Source organism: Phalangium opilio, unplaced genomic scaffold, assembly GCF_054372755.1.
Source record: "Phalangium opilio isolate 3A_F unplaced genomic scaffold, DU_Popi_V2 ptg000091l_1, whole genome shotgun sequence".
NCBI lineage: Eukaryota > Metazoa > Arthropoda > Arachnida > Opiliones > Phalangiidae > Phalangium > Phalangium opilio.
Window position 1 is genome coordinate 402,431 of NW_028324196.1, and position 19,311 is coordinate 421,741.

The following is a 19,311-nucleotide window of genomic DNA, read 5'->3' on the forward strand; positions in this document are numbered from 1 at the left end:
ACCATTTAAAGATGATTATTGGAGTAAAACGGAAGGGAAATTTATAATATTTCAATGCTTCAATAGCATTTTGATCAACCTATAACGGGCTTGTGGCGCAATGGATAACGCGTCTGCTTACGGAGCAGAAAATTCCAGGTTCGAGTCCTGGCAAGCACGTTGTTTATTTTCGTTAAAGATCTTTTATGCGTCATAAAGAATGCATAAATACAATGTATGGACATTTTATTTGTAATACGAAGCAAGGGCTTGTGGCGCAATGGATAACGCGTCTGCCTACGGAACAGAAAATTCCAGGTTCGAGTCCTGGCAAGCTCGGTATTACCATTTAAAGATGATTATTGGAGTAAAACGGAAGGGAAATTTATAATATTTCAATGCTTCAATAGCATTTTGATCAGCCTATACCCCAGTAACACGAGTGTTCCGCGTTCGAGTCGGGTCGAGGTAGATTCGTCGGTTTATGGTCTAGTTGGTAGTTACGACTAAAATCCGACTCTTATCCAACTTCAGTTGCCAACTCCGCTTTGCAGTCGGCCGTGAGAACAATAAAATAGAGTTGGCTGATAGTTGTATTTTAAGTCGGTTAATGTAATGAAGGATTAGGTCGGCTGCTCGACTCCTTACCAACTATCACGCGTTTCTATCAAATAAAAGATAACAATATGGGTCTAGAGGTCGACATTTCCGACGGCCTACCGATCACACTGAAAATTTCAGATTTAGTTGTAATGAAGCTTCTTCCGCGTTTGAGTCGGTTCGAGGTAGATTCTTCGCTTTATGGCCTAGTCAGCACCTACGACTAAAGTCCGACTCTTATCCAACTTCAGATACCAGCTCCGCTTTGAAGTCGGACGAGAGAACAAACAAATAGAGTTGGCTGATAGTTACATTTTAAGTCGGTTGGTGTAAGAAAGGATTAGGTCGGCTGCTCAACTCCTTACCAACTAACATTGGTTTTTATCAAAATAACAAGGGACGAGAGGTCGGCATATCCGACTACCTACCGATCATACTAAAGATTTAAGATTTAGTTATTTTAAGCATAATAAAATATTAAAAATAATATATAGCTCCTATAAGTATGAAACTCTCCATTTAAGTCATGTAAACAGCATTTTCTTCCATTGCAATTTGTAAAAAATTTCTAAGAGCCTTTGGCGTTAAAAAGTTGAAATATTTGTTTAGAAAATTTTCAAATTTTATGTCGTAATTGAATAGTTGAAGGTCTTGAAATTATTATTATGATAATTATAACTGATTAAGTACATTGAAAAATTATCATAATAAATTAATAGATGGCACGAGATTTGGACACTGGTACGAGGTAAGGAGTATCTTTTGTCTCTACTTGCGCGGCATTAATTCCCCGGCCCATCGTGCCTATCGCGGGTACCTTAGGTGGCGGCGATGGTTTCGACCCCCCCCCTTTTACTCGTAGTACCGAAACTTCTCGCACGGGGCGTAAAAGCGTAAGCGCGCCAAATTTGGGAGCAAATGCTGTAGTATGAAAATGTACTACGTTTCATACTTATAGGGAGCTATATATTATTTTCTTATGTTTTAAGACAAATAAAAGATACTTGGATTTGTATTACAAACAAAACATAAAATAAAATTTTAGAATCAACAATATAGTGTAATATGTTTATTCACCTTGATATAAATATAAATCCTTCGTTTTAAGTATCATTTTAAAGTAACATTAAAGAAAATGTTACGGTTTACGGCCTATTTTAGCTTTCCCTTAAATTTACATAAGCCTTTAAAACCGTTTCAACGGTCAACTCATTGCTACTTCGTTATTATCGGAGATAACTGCAGTGTACACTAACGTTAAGTGCAGTCATTCATGGCTATCCCCACTTTTCGTAAACCGCCCAAGGTGCGGAATTCGGTCCAATGGGACCTCCCTTCTTTGGTTTCGGTTGAATAGGATTTCGGTCCAATGGGAGGGAATCACCAGAGACACTTGGCAATACCTACAGTAAAAGATCTCTAAACCGACCTTTAAAAAATTCTACAGCCGACCATTAACAATCCATCAAACCGACCGTAAAGAATTCAAAAAGCCGACCATAAACAATCCATAAAGCCGACCATAAACAATCCATAAAGCCGACCATAAACAATCCATAAAGCCGACCATAAACAATCCATAAAGCCGACCATAAACAATCCATAAAGCCGACCATAAACAATCCATAAAGCCGACCATAAACAATCCATAAAGCCGACCATAAACAATCCATAAAGCCGACCATAAACAAGTCGTAAAGCCGACCATAAACAAATCGTAATGCCTACCATAAACAAATCGTAATGCCTACCATAAACAAGCCATAAAGCCTACCCTAAACTAGCCATAAAGCCGACCACAAACAAGCCATAAAGCCGACCACAAACAAGCCATAAAGCCGACCGCAATTAGATTAATAATCCGACCATAACCAGAGAACAAAGCCGACTTCTTGTTTGATAATGTAAGAGCTGGCCACGCTTACTTTTTAGAGTCGGTTAAAGTGCTGGCAAAATTTCTATCCCGACCTCATTTTGGAAATCCCGAAAATTTTCCGTGCACGTTTGAAAAGGTTGGAAAACCGCCGGACCGACCCATTTTCGGGTAGGACATTTCGACTGTCAAAAGGAAAGTCTACCGACCATTTTGCGGCAGTATAGGGCAGTGTCGGTTGAATCTCAAGCCGACTCCGTTGGTCCAACGTCGATTTTGCTACTGGGGTAACGGGCTTGTGGCGCAATGGATAACTCGTCTGCCTTCGAAGCAGAAGATTCCAGGTTCGACTCCTGGCAAGTTCTTTTCTTATTTTCGTAAAAGATCTTTTATGCGTCATAAAGAATGCATAAATACAATGTTTGGAAATTTTATTTATAATACGAAGCAAGGGCTTGTGGCGTAATGGATAACGCGTCTGCCTTCGAAGCAGAAGATTCCTGGTTCGAGTCCTGGCAAGCTCGGTATTACCATTTAAAGATGATTATTAGAGTATAACGGAAGGGAAATTTATAATATTGCAATGCTTCAATATCATTTTGATCAGCCTATAACGGGCTTGTGGCGCAATGGATAACGCGTCTGCCTACGGAGCAGAAGATTCCAGGTTCGAGTCCTGGCAAGCTCGGGAAAAGACGATTATTAGAGTATATCGGAAGGGAAATTTATAATATTTCAATGCTTCAATATCATTTTGATCAACCTCTAACGGGCTGGTGGCGCAATGGATAACGCGTCTGCCTACGGAGCAGAAGATTCCAGGTTCTAGTCCTGTGGAGCTCTTTGTTTATTTTCGTAAAAGATATTTTATGCGTCATTAAGAATGCATAAATACAATGTCTGGAAATTTTATTTATAATGCGAAGCACGGGCTTGTGGCGTAATTTATAACGCGTCTGCCTTCGAAGCAGAAGATTCCAGGTTCGAGTCCTGGCAAGCTCGGTTTTAACATTTAAAGATGGTTATTAGAGTATAACGGAAGGGAAATTTATAATATTTCAATGGTTCAATATCATTTTGATCAACCTCTAACGGGCTTGTGGCGCAATGGATAACGCGTCTGCTACGGAGCAAAAGATTCCAGGTTCGACTCCTGGCAAGCTCTTTTCTTATTTTCGTAAAAGATCTTTTATGCGTCATAAAGAATGCATAAATACAATGTTTGGAAATTTTATTTATAATACGAAGCAAGGGCTTGTGGCGTAATGGATAACGCGTCTGCCTTCGAAGCAGAAGATTCCAGGTTCGAGTCCTGGCAAGCTCGGTATTACCATTTAAAGATGATTATTAGAGTATAACGGAAGGGAAATTTATAATATTGCAATGCTTCAATATCATTTTGATCAACATCTAATGGGCTTGTGGCGCAATGGATAACGCGTCTGCCTACGGAGCAGAAAAGTCCAGGTTCGAGTCCTGGCAAGCTCGGTATTACCATTTAAAGATGATTATTGGAGTAAAACGGAAGGGAAATTTATAATATTTCAATGCTTCAATAGCATTTTGATCAGCCTATAACGGGCTTGTGGCGCAATGGATAACGCGTCTGCCTTCGAAGCAGAAGATTCCAGGTTCGAGTCCTGGCAAGCTCGGTAAAAGATGATTATTAGAGTATATCGGAAGGGAAATTTATAATATTTCAATGCTTCAATATCATTTTGATCAACCTCTAACGGGCTGGTGGCGCAATGGATAACGCGTCTGCCTACGGAGCAGAAGATTCCAGGTTCTAGTCCTGGGGAGCTCTTTGTTTATTTTCGTAAAAGATATTTTATGCGTCATAAAGAATGCATAAATACAATGTCTGAAATTATATTTATAATGCGAAGCACGGGCTTGTGGCGTAATGGATAACGCGTCTGCCTTCGAAGCAAAAAATTCCAGGTTCGAGTCCTGGCAAGCTCGGTATTACCATTTAAAGATTATCATTAGAGTATAACGGAAGGGAAATTTATAATATTTCAATGGTTCAATATCATTTTGATCAACCTCTAACGGGCTTGTGGCGCAATGGATAACGCGTCTGCCTACGGAGCAGAAAATTCCAGGTTCGAGTCCGGGCAAGCTCTTTGTTTATTTTCGTAAAAGATCTTTTATGCGTCATAAAGAATGCATAAATACAATGTGTGGAAATTTATTTATAATGCGAAGCAAGGGCTTGTGGCGTAATTTATAACGCGTCTGCCTTCGAAGCAGAAGATTCCAGGTTCGAGTCCTGGCAAGCTCGGTTTTAACATTTAAAGATGATTATTAGAGTATAACGGAAGGGAAATTTATAATATTTCAATGCTTCAATATCATTTTGATCAACCTCTAACGGGCTTGTGGCGCAATGGATAACGCGTCTGCTACGGAGCAAAAGATTCCAGGTTCGACTCCTGGCAAGCTCTTTTCTTATTTTCGTAAAAGATCTTTTATGCGTCATAAAGAATGCATAAATACAATGTTTGGAAATTTTATTTATAATACGAAGCAAGGGCTTGTGGCGTAATGGATAACGCGTCTGCCTTCGAAGCAGAAGATTCCAGGTTCGAGTCCTGGCAGGCTCGGTATTAACATATAAAGATGATTATTAGAGTTTAACGGAAGGGAAATTTATAATATTTCAATGCTTCAATAGCATTTTGATGAACCTCTAACGGGCTTGTGGCAAAATGGATAACGCGTCTGCCTACGGAGCAGAAGATTTCAGGTTCGAGTCCTGGCAAGCTCGTTGTTTATTTTCGTTAAAGATCTTTTATGCATCATAAAGAATGCATAAATACAATGTCTGGAAATTTTATTTATAATACGTAGCAAGGGCCTGTGGCGTAATGGATAACGCGTCTGCCTTCGAAGCAGAAGATTCCAGGTTCGAGTCCTGGCAAGCTCGGTAAAAGATGATTATTAGAGTATATCGGAAGGGAAATTTATAATATTTCAATGCTTCAATATCATTTTTGTCAACCTCTAACGGGCTTGTGGCGCAAAGGATAACGCGTCTGCTACGGAGCAAAAGATTCCAGGTTCGAGTCCTGGCAAGCTCGGTTTTAACATTTAAAGATGATTATTAGAGTATAACGGAAGGGAAATTTATAATATTGCAATGCTTCAATATCATTTTGATCAACCTCTAACGGGCTTGTGGCGCAATGGATAACGCGTCTGCTACGGAGCAAAAGATTCCAGGTTCGACTCCTGGCAAGTTCTTTTCTTATTTTCGTAAAAGATCTTTTATGCGTCATAAAGAATGCATAAATACAATGTATGGAAATTTTATTTATAATACGAAGCAAGGGCTTGTGGCGTAATGGATAACGCGTCTGCCTTCGAAGCAGAAGATTCCTGGTTCGAGTCCTGGCAAGCTCGGTATTACCATTTAAAGATGATTATTAGAGTATAACGGAAGGGAAATTTATAATATTGCAATGCTTCAATATCATTTTGATCAGCCTATAACGGGCTTGTGGCGCAATGGATAACGCGTCTGCCTACGGAGCAGAAGATTCCAGGTTCGAGTCCTGGCAAGCTCGGGAAAAGACGATTATTAGAGTATATCGGAAGGGAAATTTATAATATTTCAATGCTTCAATATCATTTTGATCAACCTCTAACGGGCTGGTGGCGCAATGGATAACGCGTCTGCTACGGAGCAAAAGATTCCAGGTTCGACTCCTGGCAAGTTCTTTTCTTATTTTCGTAAAAGATCTTTTATGCGTCATAAAGATTGCATAAATACAATGTATGGAAATTTTATTTATAATACGAAGCAAGGGCTTGTGGCGTAATGGATAACGCGTCTGCCTTCGAAGCAGAAGATTCCTGGTTCGAGTCCTGGCAAGCTCGGTATTACCATTTAAAGATGATTATTAGAGTATAACGGAAGGGAAATTTATAATATTGCAATGCTTCAATATCATTTTGATCAGCCTATAACGGGCTTGTGGCGCAATGGATAACGCGTCTGCCTACGTAGCAGAAGATTCCAGGTTCGAGTCCTGGCAAGCTCGGGAAAAGACGATTATTAGAGTATATCGGAAGGGAAATTTATAATATTTCAATGCTTCAATATCATTTTGATCAACCTCTAACGGGCTGGTGGCGCAATGGATAACGCGTCTGCCTACGGAGCAGAAGATTCCAGGTTCTAGTCCTGGGGAGCTCTTTGTTTATTTTCGTAAAAGATATTTTATGCGTCATTAAGAATGCATAAATACAATGTCTGGAAATTTTATTTATAATGCGAAGCACGGGCTTGTGGCGTAATTTATAACGCGTCTGCCTTCGAAGCAGAAGATTCCAGGTTCGAGTCCTGGCAAGCTCGGTTTTAACATTTAAAGATGATTATTAGAGTATAACGGAAGGGAAATTTATAATATTTCAATGGTTCAATATCATTTTGATCAACCTCTAACGGGCTTGTGGCGCAATGGATAACGCGTCTGCTACGGAGCAAAAGATTCCAGGTTCGAGTCCTGGCAAGCTCGGTATTACCATTTAAAGATGATTATTGGAGTAAAACGGAAGGGAAATTTATAATATTTCAATGCTTCAATAGCATTTTGATCAACCTACAACGGGCTTGTGGCGCGATGGATAACGCGTCTGCCTATGGAGCAGAAGATTCCAGGTTCGAGTCCTGGCAAGCTCGGTATTAACATATAAAGATGATTATTAGAGTTTAACGGAAGGGAAATTTATAATATTTCAATGCTTCAATATCACTTTGATCAACCTCTTACGGGCTTGTGGCGCAATGGATAACGCGTCTGCCTACGGAGCAGAAAATTCCAGGTTCGAGTCCTGGCAAGCTCGGTATTACCATTTAAAGATGATTATTGGAGTAAAACGGAAGGGAAATTTATAATATTTCAATGCTTCAATAGCATTTTGATCAACCTATAACGGGCTTGTGGCGCAATGGATAACGCGTCTGCCTACGGAGCAGAAAATTCCAGGTTCGAGTCCTGGCAAGCACGTTGTTTATTTTCGTTAAAGATCTTTTATGCGTCATAAAGAATGCATAAATACAATGTATGGACATTTTATTTGTTATACGAAGCAAGGGCTTGTGGCGCAATGGATAACGCGTCTGCCTACGGAGCAGAAAATTCCAGGTTCGAGTCCTGGCAAGCTCGGTATTACCATTTAAAGATGATTATTGGAGTAAAACGGAAGGGAAATTTATAATATTTCAATGCTTCAATAGCATTTTGATCAGCCTATAACGGGCTTGTGGCGCAATGGATAACGCGTCTGCCTTCGAAGCAGAAGATTCCAGGTTCGACTCCTGGCAAGTTCTTTTCTTATTTTCGTAAAAGATCTTTTATGCGTCATAAAGAATGCATAAATACAATGTTTGGAAATTTTATTTATAATACGAAGCAAGGGCTTGTGGCGTAATGGATAACGCGTCTGCCTTCGAAGCAGAAGATTCCTGGTTCGAGTCCTGGCAAGCTCGGTATTACCATTTAAAGATGATTATTAGAGTATAACGGAAGGGAAATTTATAATATTGCAATGCTTCAATATCATTTTGATCAGCCTATAACGGGCTTGTGGCGCAATGGATAACGCGTCTGCCTACGGAGCAGAAGATTCCAGGTTCGAGTCCTGGCAAGCTCGGGAAAAGACGATTATTAGAGTATATCGGAAGGGAAATTTATAATATTTCAATGCTTCAATATCATTTTGATCAACCTCTAACGGGCTGGTGGCGCAATGGATAACGCGTCTGCCTACGGAGCAGAAGATTCCAGGTTCTAGTCCTGGGGAGCTCTTTGTTTATTTTCGTAAAAGATATTTTATGCGTCATTAAGAATGCATAAATACAATGTCTGGAAATTTTATTTATAATGCGAAGCACGGGCTTGTGGCGTAATTTATAACGCGTCTGCCTTCGAAGCAGAAGATTCCAGGTTCGAGTCCTGGCAAGCTCGGTTTTAACATTTAAAGATGGTTATTAGAGTATAACGGAAGGGAAATTTATAATATTTCAATGGTTCAATATCATTTTGATCAACCTCTAACGGGCTTGTGGCGCAATGGATAACGCGTCTGCTACGGAGCAAAAGATTCCAGGTTCGACTCCTGGCAAGCTCTTTTCTTATTTTCGTAAAAGATCTTTTATGCGTCATAAAGAATGCATAAATACAATGTTTGGAAATTTTATTTATAATACGAAGCAAGGGCTTGTGGCGTAATGGATAACGCGTCTGCCTTCGAAGCAGAAGATTCCAGGTTCGAGTCCTGGCAAGCTCGGTATTACCATTTAAAGATGATTATTAGAGTATAACGGAAGGGAAATTTATAATATTGCAATGCTTCAATATCATTTTGATCAACATCTAATGGGCTTGTGGCGCAATGGATAACGCGTCTGCCTACGGAGCAGAAAAGTCCAGGTTCGAGTCCTGGCATGCTCGGTATTACCATTTAAAGATGATTATTGGAGTAAAACGGAAGGGAAATTTATAATATTTCAATGCTTCAATAGCATTTTGATCAACCTACAACGGGCTTGTGGTGCGATGGATAACGCGTCTGCCTATGGAGCAGAAGATTCCAGGTTCGAGTCCTGGCAAGCTCGGTATTAACATATAAAGATGATTATTAGAGTTTAACGGAAGGGAAATTTATAATATTTCAATGCTTCAATATCACTTTGATCAACCTCTTACGGGCTTGTGGCGCAATGGATAACGCGTCTGCCTACGGAGCAGAAAATTCCAGGTTCGAGTCCTGGCAAGCTCGGTATTACCATTTAAAGATGATTATTGGAGTAAAACGGAAGGGAAATTTATAATATTTCAATGCTTCAATAGCATTTTGATCAACCTATAACGGGCTTGTGGCGCAATGGATAACGCGTCTGCCTACGGAGCAGAAAATTCCAGGTTCGAGTCCTGGCAAGCACGTTGTTTATTTTCGTTAAAGATCTTTTATGCGTCATAAAGAATGCATAAATACAATGTATGGACATTTTATTTGTAATACGAAGCAAGGGCTTGTGGCGCAATGGATAACGCGTCTGCCTACGGAGCAGAAAATTCCAGGTTCGAGTCCTGGCAAGCTCGGTATTACCATTTAAAGATGATTATTGGAGTAAAACGGAAGGGAAATTTATAACATTTCAATGCTTCAATAGCATTTTGATCAGCCTATACCCCAGTAACACGAGTGTTCCGCGTTCGAGTCGGGTCGAGGTAGATTCGTCGGTTTATGGTCTAGTTGGTAGTTACGACTAAAATCCGACTCTTATCCAACTTCAGTTGCCAACTCCGCTTTGCAGTCGGCCGTGAGAACAATAAAATAGAGTTGGCTGATAGTTGTATTTTAAGTCGGTTAATGTAATGAAGGATTAGGTCGGCTGCTCGACTCCTTACCAACTATCACGCGTTTCTATCAAATAAAAGATAACAATATGGGTCTAGAGGTCGACATTTCCGACGGCCTACCGATCACACTGAAAATTTCAGATTTAGTTGTAATGAAGCTTCTTCCGCGTTTGAGTCGGTTCGAGGTAGATTCTTCGCTTTATGGCCTAGTCAGCACCTACGACTAAAGTCCGACTCTTATCCAACTTCAGATACCAGCTCCGCTTTGAAGTCGGACGAGAGAACAAACAAATAGAGTTGGCTGATAGTTACATTTTAAGTCGGTTGGTGTAAGAAAGGATTAGGTCGGCTGCTCAACTCCTTACCAACTAACATTGGTTTTTATCAAAATAACAAGGGACGAGAGGTCGGCATATCCGACTACCTACCGATCATACTAAAGATTTAAGATTTAGTTATTTTAAGCATAATAAAATATTAAAAATAATATATAGCTCCTATAAGTATGAAACTCTCCATTTAAGTCATGTAAACAGCATTTTCTTCCATTGCAATTTGTAAAAAATTTCTAAGAGCCTTTGGCGTTAAAAAGTTGAAATATTTGTTTAGAAAATTTTCAAATTTTATGTCGTAATTGAATAGTTGAAGGTCTTGAAATTATTATTATGATAATTATAACTGATTAAGTACATTGAAAAATTATCATAATAAATTAATAGATGGCACGAGATTTGGACACTGGTACGAGGTAAGGAGTATCTTTTGTCTCTACTTGCGCGGCATTAATTCCCCGGCCCATCGTGCCTATCGCGGGTACCTTAGGTGGCGGCGATGGTTTCGACCCCCCCCTTTTACTCGTAGTACCGAAACTTCTCGCACGGGGCGTAAAAGCGTAAGCGCGCCAAATTTGGGAGCAAATGCTGTAGTATGAAAATGTACTACGTTTCATACTTATAGGGAGCTATATATTATTTTCTTATGTTTTAAGACAAATCAAAGATACTTGGATTTGTATTACAAACAAAACATAAAATAAAATTTTAGAATCAACAATATAGTGTAATATGTTTATTCACCTTGATATAAATATAAATCCCTCGTTTTAAGTATCATTTTAAAGTAACATTAAAGAAAATGTTACGGTTTACGGCCTATTTTAGCTTTAGTAGTGATAGCTACCTAGATATGCAGAGATCCAAGATGGCCGCCACCCCAAGATGGCCGCCCTCTCCTCATCCACCAGACTCAAACCAAACTTCCAAACAAAGATTAAGCTAATCTCCTACCTGATCAACCCTACCTTCCAGCATGCTATGCCTCTTTAGAGGGGTTTTATCCATTTTCCCCCAAAACAAGCTCGGCTTAACCCTCGGAGGTTGTAGTTCTTTTAATAAACCAGTCTAGTTATCTTGCAAGATTCTCGTTTGAATTTCCCGCCATAAACCTTTTAAATATGTCTGAGAAACAAAGACAAATATACAAATAAAGATTTTTAAATAACAAATACCAAATAATATATACAATAAAATAGAGAATAACAAGAATATAAATATAAACAAAGATATTGCCATTGTTTGTCATTAAGAAGGTTAATACTTCTTTTCTTTGAGTTGTGGCTTGTTCCCACATAAAAAAACCGTGTTACATACTGAATTCTAAACTAAAAAAACAAAAATATTTACCGCCACTTTTACCGCTAATGAAAACCAGTCTTTAAATCGAAATTTTGAAGGTAATTGTTCTTGTCTCTAGCGTAAAAAGCATCTTGCTCAAAGTGACATTTTGATTTTCAAAACTTGATATTTTAGTCGAAATCTTAACTGAAAGCCGGTCTTTAAATCGTAATTAGCGCCACGTTTTATTAACAATTTCACGACATCAACGCGGCATTCACTCTAGCGGGGCGTCGGTTGCCAGCTTTTTTCAGGCACTCTGGTGGTACATGCCTCCATTGACTCAAGAAGATCTTGGGCATTTTCGGCTCCGAATCCTATCCACGTTGATCGAGCGAACAGCTGTTAAGTTTGAGAAGGACATCGAAGTCAAGGCCTCACTGAAGAGAACGTGCTCCAACTGGTGCAGGGTACGCAGAACCTTATGCGGTGGCAGGGCTTGTCGGGTTGTACGGGCCATGTCCTATAAAATTCTTCGTTGACCCTTTACCTCCCGAAGGAAGTTACATCCGAGCCACTGTGGGGCCTGGTCTTCTTGTTCTGGTCTGGTTGTTTGAGCCAGAACTTCTCCTTCATTGCAGTGTCAGCCCGACCTTGCGAATGAAATCGAACCACAACCAAAAAGCTTTGCTCGTGCATTCTTATGGCTGAGCCGACTTCACACAAATTTTACGCAACTTTCAAGAGACCAATGGAAAACACGTCAAATTAAGTCTTGCCACGGAAGAAGTAGCAGGACTTAATTTAAACTCGATTTTCCTTCATTGCAATAGTCCGTTGTATGGACGCATATCACGCTGCAATGAAGGGCGATTCATGAACCTCCTCAACATTAGCCATCAGAATGCATGAACAAAGCCTTCTGATGGCCTGGTCACTCTGTCAGGAGAAGTCGCGATGGAAATTGCGACTTCAGACAAATTTACGGAACTTTTCGGGCAGCCAAATGTAGCAGAGTAGAGATTGTCCCGAAAAGCTACGTAAATCTAGCCCATGAATCGAAATTGGTCCCTTTTCAGGCGATGCCTGAGAAGAGACAGCTAGAAAAATCGAAATTGGTCCCTTTTCCGTTGGAAAATTGAGTTTGGTCTTTACTCACCCAACAAAAGTGGCACGAGTTAAAGCAAGACATCTTTAGTTGGACTTTTAAGAGCATAGCTGAGCAACTGATAACTTTCTTCACGAAACACGGAGCTTATATACTAAATGACCGAGAGCAGATTTAATATTAAACAATTTCTCTAGATAAAAAAATTTATTTTGTTAAGGACCACGCCCTGTAGACCACACCCTGAAACGTACTATTAAAGCCGAACGTCTTATATAATAACCGCTTGAAAACAGGTTGAAACCGGCTCAATCTAACCAGGGCGTTGTCTTTTTTATCGGAATCGGGTAAGGTCAATTACCTAGCTACGTAGATTTTTCAAGGGTAACGACTTTTAAAAGTTTAAGAATTTTTAAAGTTTTTTTGATGAAGATAAACGGCGTGTATTGTAAGATCGTCCATAGCTCAGTGGTTAAAGGCAGGGTCTACTAATGTAATACCCAAAAAGGTGGCGAGTTCAAATCCCGGCCAGTCTACCGAGCTATGGACGATCTTTTTTATGTATAAAATAAGGTTTGTTTAAGAAGTTGGGGTTAGTTGATAAACAGGCGTTAGTCATGAATGACGACTTTTTTTTAACTTTAGCGTCTAATACGTGTCTAGATATATACCCAAACAATACCCAATCAAGTTTTAAAAATTATTTGCATCAACCTCTTAACTTGACTAGCGATTATGAAGTTGGGCTGGCAGAAATCATATTTCCAAATCATTGGGTGAATATAAGCGAAGAGTTTAACAAGTTTGAAATTCAGGCTGTAAGTGACCCGAACCGTGACAACTATGCAGCTGTTCGAGAGCCTGTTGAATATCAAAAAATAGAGATACCTGTCAATCGTTATACCAAGACCAAAGAGTACGAACTGCCCCAAAATTTTGTCGAGCTGTTAAATGATGATGTAAACAGTCATCCGTATTTAAAAGGCAAATTATCTTTTAAATTAGTGAATAAATATAAAGACGGGGCCCTGGGAAAACAGTTAGATACAAACTTTCCCGTTTACCTGCAAGTTTTAGGAGAGGAAAACATACGGTTCAAAATACCAGCTGATTCCCCCTTGACCACGCTATTTGAATTTAAAGAGAATAATTACGAAGATGTTCCATATATATCCAAATATCCTGTATCAAAGCATGCTAAAAATATAAGTTTAAATTACACTAATAATTACGTGGAAATCGAAATTGATAATGTTGGAGATAGTTTTAAAAAACAATTTGATTACAAGTACATTCCCAAAGCCGCCATTAAACGTAAAACAAGCCACGAGGTTCCGCCAATAAGAAAAAAACCCCAGCCGGAATATAAACCTGTACCGCCATCTATACCTATTTTACCGCGAACTACGCCTTTTCTTCCGATACCTATTGCTACGACTGAACCCGTAGTATTTGTACAACCACAGCCATCCAAAATAACCCCTCCCCCACCACCACCCAAAATAACTATTCCAAAACAAACCTCTCCAAAGCCTTATTATCCAACATATTCAGGGCCTGACCCCTCTAAAACGCCAGCTTCAGGTAAACAGTTACCTCCAAATTCGACTAAACCGATACCTCCAAGTTCAAATAAACCGATACCTCCAAGTTCGGATAAACTAATACCTCCGAGCTCAACTAATTCAGCCGCTACTACAACGATTAATTCAGCATCTACCACAACAACTAAACCAACATCTACTACAACAACAACAACTAGGCCAACCCCGTCTACTTCAGATCCCTTAAAGATTCTGACTACAGACCCCCCAAAGGCTGAATTACCGAAGTCAAAGCCGGAGCCAACGAAGTCTGAACTACCAAAACCAAAGGCTGAATTACCGAAGCCAAAGCCGGAGCCAACGAAGTCCGAACTACCAAAACCAAAGGCTGAATTACCGAAGCCAAAGCCGGAGCCAGATCCCCTGAAACTTCCGGATTCCCACAAAATTCCAGCTCCGGACCCATATAAGCCTGATCTATCAAAACAAGAGGCCCCGAAACCCTCTACCTTCGAACCACTGACGCCGACCCCCTCGCCAACAGAGGTTGAGGAAATATATATATTTCCAGACCCCTCAAAACCTGACTTACCGAAACCCGACTCACCGAAACCCGACTTACCGAACCCCGACTTACCGAACCCCGACCTATCGAAACCCGACCTATCCAAGCCTGATCTCTCAAAATCTCCAGACTCTACAACATCCTCTACTTTTGAGCTACCCGTATTACCGACCCCCTCCCCACCATCGGTTGATGAAAAACCCTTGTTTCCGCAGCCGGTTGATCCGCCAAAGAAAACGGTATGGTCCCATTTCTCCCAATTCTGTGTTTCCCAAAATACATTTTTATCCCAAACTTTCGGATTCCCAGTTGTCCCAATCTTATATTTCCCAATCGTAATTTTTATCCCAAACTATTCAATTCTCATTTCTCCCAATCGAATGGTTTCGTCTAATGTTTTATGCTGCAAAGGGTTGCTTAACTTGCTTTCAAAACGAATTTGATTATTTTTAATGCGAATAGGTTAGGTTAGGTTAAGCTAGGTTAGGTTAGGTTAGGTTAGGTTTGGTTTGATTAGGTTAGGTTAGGTTAGGTTAGGCTAGGCTAGGTTAGGTTAGGTTAAATAATTTTCCTACTAATTAATGTGAAGTGTTATTCTAAATGTATTATATTTTTCTGCTAGATCCACGAAAAAGTTCGTGTTTTATAAATCATTTAACTATGGTACGCATTTTCCAAAATATTAATGTTTAACTTCATTGACTTCTCAAATAATATGCCTTTTCCAAAACATTACTGTTATGTTATGTTAGGTTAGGTTAGGTTAGGATAGGGTAGATTAGGTTAGGTTTGGTTTGGTTTGTTTAGATTAATTTAGGTTAGGTTTGGTTGGTTGGTTTGGTTAGGTTAGGTTAAATAATTTTCCTACCAATTAATGTGAAGTGTTATTCTTAATGTATTATATTTTTCTGCTAGATCCACGAGAAAGTTCGTGTTTTATAAATCATTTAACTATGGTACGCCTTTTCCAAAATACTAATGTTTAACTTCATTGACTTCACAAATAATATGCCTTTTCCAAAACATTACTGTTATATTAGGTTAGGTTTGGGTTGGTTAGTAATATTTTATAAATCATTTAACTATGGTACGCCTTTTCCAAAATATTGATGTTTAGCTTCAGTGACTTCTCAAATAATATGCCTTTTCCAAAACATTACTGTTATGTTATGTTATGTTAGGTTAGGTTTTGTTAATAATATTTTATTAACAAAAATGATATCATTTAGCTATGGTACGCCTTTTCTAAAATATTGATGTTTTGCTTCATTGACTTCTCAAATAATATGCCTTTTCCAAAACATTACTGTTATGATAGGTTAGGTTTGGTTTGGTTAAGTTAGGTTAGTAATATTTTATAAATAATTTAACAATGTTACGCCTTTTCCAAAATATTGACGTTTAGCTTCATTGACTTCTCAAATAATATGCCTTTTCCAAAACATTACTGTTATGTTATGTTAGGTTAGGTTTGGTTTGGTTTGGAGGACGTCTCTTCCTCTTTGGAACGGTTATACACTTCAAGTAAGTGTATCCCTTATGAAATGAAAAAAATAAATAAATAAATAAATAAATAAATAAATAAAACCATCAAATTCTACTCTATTTGAGTCTTATATTGGGTTAATTGGAATAGGAGAACTGGGAATTGGGTTGAATGATGTTTGGGTAAATGGGAATTGGGTGTTTTAAATTGGGTGAAACGGGGGGTAACCTGTTCGACCACCAAATAGAAAATACAAGATTCAGGAGGAAAGAATAAAACAACTAAAAAGGGAACTGGATGCGGGCAGAAAAACTTCATTTGAATATCTAGAAATCATAAAGTGGAAATTCAAACTAAACTGAATATGTAAAACATATCATTGTTAATAAAACAAAAAAATTCTCTTTGAATTTATTAACATATGTTTTATGCTGAATTGGGAGAAAAGAAATTGGGGGAAAAGACATAGTGTTGGGTCAAATGGGATTGGGAGATATGGGAATTGGGAGAAACGGTTTGGGTTAAATGGGAGTAAATCAAGAAAACACCCGAGCCGATTATCTCTGAAAAGCCTAAGCAAATTAACCCCGAAGATTATGATAACTATAAAATATTGTTCTTACCGCAAACTTTTAGAGCCAGTAAAACGCCAGAGAAAAACGCCGAAGGGCTTTATCGAGCCGTAACGCGTACTTTAGAAAAATTAGTATTTAAAAAAATTGAAGTAACATATCACACTATAGATAATCGGGGTGATGCTATCATGTATAATTTTAAAACACCGGAATGGTGGAAATTAAATTTTCTCCCCAACTAGCTAAATTGCTCGATCTTGACCCCAATAAATACTACACAGGACACAGATGATTACAAGATTTATGAAGATATTGCCGAAAACCTACAAATAACTGCGCGCAATTTTGACCCTCTAAGATTGCAACAGGCCGAATTTAGCGTTATTAAACAAGGAGCGGAGCATTATTTTAGAGTCCATTGTCCGGCAAAAATTGAAATGCTCTTCCCAAAAGAATTGCGTGATATATTAAATTTAGAAGCTGAATACGTTGGTGGGACGTTTCTATCCACTAAACCTTTAGAGCGTAATTTTACGCATTTCAAAACAACTAATGACACATTTGTCAATTATCGCGTTCATGACTCGCTAATGTATCTATTTACTAAGACCAGTTTCACAAAAATCAAAATACCCGCGGGCGAATATACCTGCGATTTGACGGCGACCGGGGCCGTAATTCCCTTCTCTTTACATTTAAAAATTATAAATCAGTTATTGGGTGTTCAAGAATATATGCCCCGCCAGTATTTTAAAATGTACATTCTCAAAACGGAAACGGAAAATAGATACTATGTTCGTCTCGAAATAGAGCCAGGTGTTCGCGTCTCGGTAGCTGGTCCGATGGCCAAGTTATTTAACATTCCCGAAGAGGGAGAATTTTTTCAACATAGTCACTCGGGAGTAGCTTTGGTAAATCCCCGATTAAGATCAATGACCCTGACAGCTAATAATAATTTTTGGACTAGCGAATACGATGTGGATAGATTTCCAGAAGATCCCGACTATGCTGACCAACCGTATGTACCCGGATCTCAAGGCAAACGAGTTGACAATTACGCGTGCGAGATTCCTCCTGGGGTTTATTATCATATTAGCGATGTTTTAAGTGCTATGAGCGAAGCCATGTCCCCGGCGCATAGGAAAAGTCTAAAATTTACGCAGAATGTAGACGGAACCGTGACGGTTTCAAAATTAAACGATACGGTCTCAATTTTGTTTCCCAAAACAACACCCGGAAGAGGGCTCGGGAGGCTGTTAGGCTTTAGTGCCAATCAATTAGATCGGTATCTTAATAACGAGACTTCGGAGTACCCCGCTGATATCATGAGAGGCGTCGATGCCATGTTTGTTTATACCAATATTATCCGTCAACAAGTGGTGGGTGGTGGTCAAGCCCCTCTGCTACGTTTCATAAAAATTCCGGCTTTTTCGCTGCTAGACGAAGAGAACCAGGAAATATTTAATAATATCGACTTTTATTCAATTTCAACCAGCGATATACAAGAAATTGAAATTGAATTGAAATCCGATTACGGGGAAAATATCCCGTTTAATTTGGGCAAAGTATATATTAAACTGTTTTTTAGGCGTCGACGTCAATAGAACAGGAGCAATGGTGCCTAATAGATACACTCTGTATTTCCAAAGAGGATCGTCCCTTCCGGCTTTACACGCAAACGTTTTCCAATCGGGGGGTCGTTTTAGTGTGGGCGGCATCTTTAATTCTTTATTGCGCAAAATTACACCCTTTATTAGGCCGGCCATTAGTACTTTAGCGTCCGAAGCTGTGGGGTTAACGAGTAGAGTAATTAGCGATGCCCAAAACCCCGGAATATCACCTCGAGAATCGATTAAACGAAATGTCAAACAATCTATAAATTCCCTACTACATAAAGGCGTGGACCGGTTCGTCAACACTCAAAGCGGGACGGGCCGAAAACGAAAGAGGACTGCTAAAACAAGCCGGAGCAAACGTGTTAAGCGACGCACTAAACGCGATTTTCTAGACTAAACATGTCGACCTACGAAAGTGTTCTTTCCGACTTTGAAGTATTTGAAAAGCCAGTGGTGAATAATAATATTGTTGGGACTAAAACGACTGCTCATTATCCAATTGCTCCCCTAACTAATGCAAAATATATAGAATTTATCATTCCTCCCTCTAACAATTATCATGATTTGACTAAAACTCTTTTGAGATTAAAATTTCGCGTTTTACACGAGGACGGCACGGCCGTTCCAGATGCGGAAAAGAAAGTCTCGGTAACAAATTTAATAATTGCCTCGCTATTTTGTCAAGTAGAATTATTTCTCAATGGCGTTGCTGTCCAACAACCTAATAATATGTACCCATATATGGCCTATTTTAAAATACTTTTAAATTATGGACAAACGGCGGCCAATTCCTGGTTAACTTCTATGTTATATTATTTGGATACCATTATCGATCCGGCGACGGCTTTAGCAGATGCCAATATTAACAAAGAAAATAATGGTATTGGTCGTCGCGCTAAACGCGTGGCACAATCAAAGACGTGCGATGTAATTGGCGAATTATTTTTGGATATGTTCAAAACGCCCAAATTCTTAC

The 19,311-nt window shown here is 39.1% G+C and overlaps 30 non-coding genes across 30 annotated transcripts; all 30 read left to right on the top strand.

Annotated features, from left to right (window-relative positions):
* Window positions 1-2,744: 2,744 nt before the first annotated feature.
* Window positions 2,745-2,817, top strand: TRNAR-UCG (transfer RNA arginine (anticodon UCG)). The gene has a single exon. It is a non-coding gene; the product is annotated as a tRNA-Arg (tRNA).
* Window positions 2,818-2,903: 86 nt separating this feature from the next.
* On the top strand, window positions 2,904-2,976 carry TRNAR-UCG (transfer RNA arginine (anticodon UCG)). Its single transcript has one exon. It is a non-coding gene; the product is annotated as a tRNA-Arg (tRNA).
* A 91-nt stretch (window positions 2,977-3,067) lies between these two features.
* Window positions 3,068-3,140, top strand: TRNAR-ACG (transfer RNA arginine (anticodon ACG)). The gene has a single exon. It is a non-coding gene; the product is annotated as a tRNA-Arg (tRNA).
* A 241-nt stretch (window positions 3,141-3,381) lies between these two features.
* On the top strand, window positions 3,382-3,454 carry TRNAR-UCG (transfer RNA arginine (anticodon UCG)). Its single transcript has one exon. It is a non-coding gene; the product is annotated as a tRNA-Arg (tRNA).
* Window positions 3,455-3,703: 249 nt separating this feature from the next.
* Window positions 3,704-3,776, top strand: TRNAR-UCG (transfer RNA arginine (anticodon UCG)). Its single transcript has one exon. It is a non-coding gene; the product is annotated as a tRNA-Arg (tRNA).
* A 91-nt stretch (window positions 3,777-3,867) lies between these two features.
* TRNAR-ACG (transfer RNA arginine (anticodon ACG)) lies at window positions 3,868-3,940 on the top strand. The gene has a single exon. It is a non-coding gene; the product is annotated as a tRNA-Arg (tRNA).
* A 91-nt stretch (window positions 3,941-4,031) lies between these two features.
* Window positions 4,032-4,104, top strand: TRNAR-UCG (transfer RNA arginine (anticodon UCG)). The gene has a single exon. It is a non-coding gene; the product is annotated as a tRNA-Arg (tRNA).
* A 240-nt stretch (window positions 4,105-4,344) lies between these two features.
* On the top strand, window positions 4,345-4,417 carry TRNAR-UCG (transfer RNA arginine (anticodon UCG)). Its single transcript has one exon. It is a non-coding gene; the product is annotated as a tRNA-Arg (tRNA).
* A 249-nt stretch (window positions 4,418-4,666) lies between these two features.
* On the top strand, window positions 4,667-4,739 carry TRNAR-UCG (transfer RNA arginine (anticodon UCG)). Its single transcript has one exon. It is a non-coding gene; the product is annotated as a tRNA-Arg (tRNA).
* A 249-nt stretch (window positions 4,740-4,988) lies between these two features.
* TRNAR-UCG (transfer RNA arginine (anticodon UCG)) lies at window positions 4,989-5,061 on the top strand. The gene has a single exon. It is a non-coding gene; the product is annotated as a tRNA-Arg (tRNA).
* Window positions 5,062-5,311: 250 nt separating this feature from the next.
* Window positions 5,312-5,384, top strand: TRNAR-UCG (transfer RNA arginine (anticodon UCG)). The gene has a single exon. It is a non-coding gene; the product is annotated as a tRNA-Arg (tRNA).
* Window positions 5,385-5,787: 403 nt separating this feature from the next.
* Window positions 5,788-5,860, top strand: TRNAR-UCG (transfer RNA arginine (anticodon UCG)). The gene has a single exon. It is a non-coding gene; the product is annotated as a tRNA-Arg (tRNA).
* A 91-nt stretch (window positions 5,861-5,951) lies between these two features.
* On the top strand, window positions 5,952-6,024 carry TRNAR-ACG (transfer RNA arginine (anticodon ACG)). Its single transcript has one exon. It is a non-coding gene; the product is annotated as a tRNA-Arg (tRNA).
* A 240-nt stretch (window positions 6,025-6,264) lies between these two features.
* TRNAR-UCG (transfer RNA arginine (anticodon UCG)) lies at window positions 6,265-6,337 on the top strand. The gene has a single exon. It is a non-coding gene; the product is annotated as a tRNA-Arg (tRNA).
* Window positions 6,338-6,428: 91 nt separating this feature from the next.
* TRNAR-ACG (transfer RNA arginine (anticodon ACG)) lies at window positions 6,429-6,501 on the top strand. The gene has a single exon. It is a non-coding gene; the product is annotated as a tRNA-Arg (tRNA).
* A 241-nt stretch (window positions 6,502-6,742) lies between these two features.
* Window positions 6,743-6,815, top strand: TRNAR-UCG (transfer RNA arginine (anticodon UCG)). Its single transcript has one exon. It is a non-coding gene; the product is annotated as a tRNA-Arg (tRNA).
* A 254-nt stretch (window positions 6,816-7,069) lies between these two features.
* Window positions 7,070-7,142, top strand: TRNAH-AUG (transfer RNA histidin (anticodon AUG)). The gene has a single exon. It is a non-coding gene; the product is annotated as a tRNA-His (tRNA).
* Window positions 7,143-7,233: 91 nt separating this feature from the next.
* TRNAR-ACG (transfer RNA arginine (anticodon ACG)) lies at window positions 7,234-7,306 on the top strand. The gene has a single exon. It is a non-coding gene; the product is annotated as a tRNA-Arg (tRNA).
* A 91-nt stretch (window positions 7,307-7,397) lies between these two features.
* Window positions 7,398-7,470, top strand: TRNAR-ACG (transfer RNA arginine (anticodon ACG)). The gene has a single exon. It is a non-coding gene; the product is annotated as a tRNA-Arg (tRNA).
* Window positions 7,471-7,556: 86 nt separating this feature from the next.
* TRNAR-ACG (transfer RNA arginine (anticodon ACG)) lies at window positions 7,557-7,629 on the top strand. Its single transcript has one exon. It is a non-coding gene; the product is annotated as a tRNA-Arg (tRNA).
* Window positions 7,630-7,720: 91 nt separating this feature from the next.
* TRNAR-UCG (transfer RNA arginine (anticodon UCG)) lies at window positions 7,721-7,793 on the top strand. The gene has a single exon. It is a non-coding gene; the product is annotated as a tRNA-Arg (tRNA).
* Window positions 7,794-7,879: 86 nt separating this feature from the next.
* TRNAR-UCG (transfer RNA arginine (anticodon UCG)) lies at window positions 7,880-7,952 on the top strand. The gene has a single exon. It is a non-coding gene; the product is annotated as a tRNA-Arg (tRNA).
* Window positions 7,953-8,043: 91 nt separating this feature from the next.
* On the top strand, window positions 8,044-8,116 carry TRNAR-ACG (transfer RNA arginine (anticodon ACG)). Its single transcript has one exon. It is a non-coding gene; the product is annotated as a tRNA-Arg (tRNA).
* Window positions 8,117-8,357: 241 nt separating this feature from the next.
* On the top strand, window positions 8,358-8,430 carry TRNAR-UCG (transfer RNA arginine (anticodon UCG)). The gene has a single exon. It is a non-coding gene; the product is annotated as a tRNA-Arg (tRNA).
* Window positions 8,431-8,679: 249 nt separating this feature from the next.
* TRNAR-UCG (transfer RNA arginine (anticodon UCG)) lies at window positions 8,680-8,752 on the top strand. The gene has a single exon. It is a non-coding gene; the product is annotated as a tRNA-Arg (tRNA).
* Window positions 8,753-8,843: 91 nt separating this feature from the next.
* TRNAR-ACG (transfer RNA arginine (anticodon ACG)) lies at window positions 8,844-8,916 on the top strand. Its single transcript has one exon. It is a non-coding gene; the product is annotated as a tRNA-Arg (tRNA).
* Window positions 8,917-9,007: 91 nt separating this feature from the next.
* TRNAH-AUG (transfer RNA histidin (anticodon AUG)) lies at window positions 9,008-9,080 on the top strand. Its single transcript has one exon. It is a non-coding gene; the product is annotated as a tRNA-His (tRNA).
* Window positions 9,081-9,171: 91 nt separating this feature from the next.
* Window positions 9,172-9,244, top strand: TRNAR-ACG (transfer RNA arginine (anticodon ACG)). The gene has a single exon. It is a non-coding gene; the product is annotated as a tRNA-Arg (tRNA).
* A 91-nt stretch (window positions 9,245-9,335) lies between these two features.
* Window positions 9,336-9,408, top strand: TRNAR-ACG (transfer RNA arginine (anticodon ACG)). The gene has a single exon. It is a non-coding gene; the product is annotated as a tRNA-Arg (tRNA).
* An 86-nt stretch (window positions 9,409-9,494) lies between these two features.
* Window positions 9,495-9,567, top strand: TRNAR-ACG (transfer RNA arginine (anticodon ACG)). The gene has a single exon. It is a non-coding gene; the product is annotated as a tRNA-Arg (tRNA).
* The last annotated feature ends 9,744 nt before the right edge of the window (window positions 9,568-19,311 follow it).